Raw genomic sequence first — 3,072 nt, 5'->3', positions numbered from 1 at the left:
TAGCATATGGCAGAGGTGCTGGCTAGATTGCTTCTTCTGGTTCTAGCTCCTGTCATTGTGTTCAACCAGTTCAGCAAGAGGGCATTTGGCCCTGTTTCCTGGGTTGGCCAAACACTGCACAATAATAGGAGATCTAGTTAGCCAATCTAACCAGGGGGCAGTTAAGGACAGCTCTTGGTAATTTGTTCGGCAGGGACAGCCAACATTGGATGGATTGTCACAGGATGTCATTAGAGTTACGGTGATTGTCCAGCCAATTCAGTAGGGGGATAGCCGGTGACAGGCATTTCTAGCTGTCTCTGCTGGATTGTCTAGACACTGAAACTAAACTGAAATAGTTCAACCCAGATGAGCATTGGGTTCTCACTATCAATCTGGCTGCTTCAACCCAACCTGTCTGACCATCACTACTAGGCATTCAATTTTAGAAGGAGTGACACCAGAATCTGTTAATCCAATAAATATCAGTTTGCCTTATGGAATCAGGATTTTTTTTCCCTGCTGGAGAAAACCGAATCATGCTTTATAATGGGTTCCTTGTGCTTCTCTGGATTACCATGCATATTACGGTCTACATTATGCACTTTTTCTATTATGTTTTTTTCCTTGTGGTAAATTCAGTGGTCTTGTGTCTTTTTTTCAACCCAGCTATGTAACGTGTTTATTTATAAAACATGAGACAATTGTATCAAGGGGAAATACTATTGTTTAATTGAAAATGTATATATGACGATTATGCATGAATAAACACATACATACCTGTAATAAAAGACCTTGAATGATGCAAGGTATAATCCTGGATTGGATTTAGGTGCGTAGGGTGAGGCACCTGTTGAGGTAAAAAGGCTGCACCTTAAGTCTTCCCCTGGACCTAGGGTGCCTGAATAAAGGCGAGGTGTGCTGGGTGCGTGCTATTAGAGCCAATATAAAGAAGAAGAATCCATATGAACTTGTGTGTGAGCCCAAAACTGTTATAGTTGTTGACCCAGGGGACAACACATTTTGCAACTGATTTTTCCCAACAAGGAGGGCTTTATGGTGTCATCTCAACTTTATTGTTTCAAATATTAAACAGTTGATGTTTTTGTGTGCACTTACCTGTGTGTCCAAGTAATGTGTTTATTAGGGGTAGGAGCTTGTACAAAATAAATGCCTAAATATTGGACCTACTTGGACTATTATTCTGAAATCTCTGCCTTTCACCCTTCCCATTTCATCCAAATCTCCCCCATATCAAATCTTTATTTTTCACAGGAAAGCCAATGGTCTTTCAAGGCTGTGCCACTAAAACTAGCTGCAACCTTTCCAATCTGACTCACAGTGCAAATGGATCCGAATTCGATTTTAAGTTTGACTGCCCCAATAAAGGGGAGGATCTTAGGTATTATGCTGCTACATATTTTTTCTTACCTTAACATTTTCCTAACTTTAATGCCTCATGGCTTCCATTGAGCTGGAGGTCGCCAGTGGTGGCCCTGTTCCTTTAAATCACCAATGGTGATGCTTACCAATATTCACCATGGCAATGGTCTTAGGGCGACTTTTTGGTTACAATGGCAGCTGTAGTGCAGTGTTTCTCAACTCCTCCACGGTTTTTAGGGGGTTCCACGAGCAATGAGCAATTTTGATCTCTCAGATGAGTTTAGGTGACACCAATGATCTTTTTGACTATCTGTAAGGGTGATATTCTTCCTAATAGCCACCACACTAATATACTTTGAGCTGTGGATATAAGAATATTAGAAGGAGATTCTTGAAGACCTGAAAGTTATTTAAATGGTTTCCCCCATGTTGAAAAGGTTGAGAAACTCTAATGTAGCAAATGTAACAGGCCGGGGCTATATTGGATCTGAATATTATATTGATATAGGGGATGAATAAAGTAAAAAAAGATAATACATGTATACATATAGTCACATATATGTATGTGAAAATTAATATTAATGTATTACCTATTTTTCCTATCAGGTGTGTATGGCTGATTATAATGTAATGTACAATATATGATATTACGTTACAATTGGACTCATTTTTATGTAGTGTATATACTCTCTCCAGGGGTTAGATCATGCCGCTTTATTTTAGGACTAAACAGATCAAACAAATTTGCTGCCAGAGGCATAATTAAAACCTCATAGAGCAAAATGGGGATAAGCCCGTATCTTCTCGATAAAACATACGCACACAAATACCTGTTAATTGGACATATTTTTGTCTTTTTAGTTGTTATTATGCAAAAAAATTCTTATAAAATTATTTAACAACAAAAAAAAAAACATCCTTTTATTTTCTTTGCCAAATTCCTATTGACATAACAATATCCCCTCTTTATATTGGTTACCACTAGAAATAATATATATGAATATTAAAATAATTAGTCTTGATCGAATATGTCACTATTCGATTTGACAGCTTTTCGATCCAATAGTGAAATATTGTTTGGGTGTTCGAATGCCGAATTCGAACACCATTGAAGTCAATGGTAGAAGAATTCGGGTTATTTTTAGGGACTATTAAGGGCTGCAAGAGCAATTGCTCTTTACTAGTTGTATGTGTTCTTGGGTAGAGTTTCTCTATCCACCAACACAGGGCACTAGATGTGATGAATGGGGAAACTTGTCCCCATTCAACTGCATGCGCCCGGGGGATCGCCTGCAGTCACAGCTGTGCCTGCAAAGTTCCCACCGTCATGTGACCATGGGAAATGAACTGCAGATGAACTCTGCAGTTCTACTACGATCCTCGGAGTACTACAGAATAATTAACCTGTAGTGCCCCAGGGATTGCACACTCTTCTCAATGATTCCAGCCACACACTTTCCAGCACATTAATAGGATACATTTGTTACATTTTTCTGGCAGTGGATAAAAGAAAAATGTAACAAATGTATAATAATATTACTGTGCTGGAAAGTGTGTTACAGAGTTAAGCTACATACACACTTCCAATTATTATCGTTGGAAAACGAACGACGAACGTTCATGCACGATATATATGAACGATCGTATAGCACCGATCCTGCACATAGAGATAACGACACGATCGTTCGTAGATATTGTACACACAATAGA

The sequence above is a fragment of the Pyxicephalus adspersus genome, chromosome 11 (genome assembly GCF_032062135.1).
Source record: "Pyxicephalus adspersus chromosome 11, UCB_Pads_2.0, whole genome shotgun sequence".
NCBI lineage: Eukaryota > Metazoa > Chordata > Amphibia > Anura > Pyxicephalidae > Pyxicephalus > Pyxicephalus adspersus.
Note: the sequence above shows the minus strand (reverse complement) of the source record.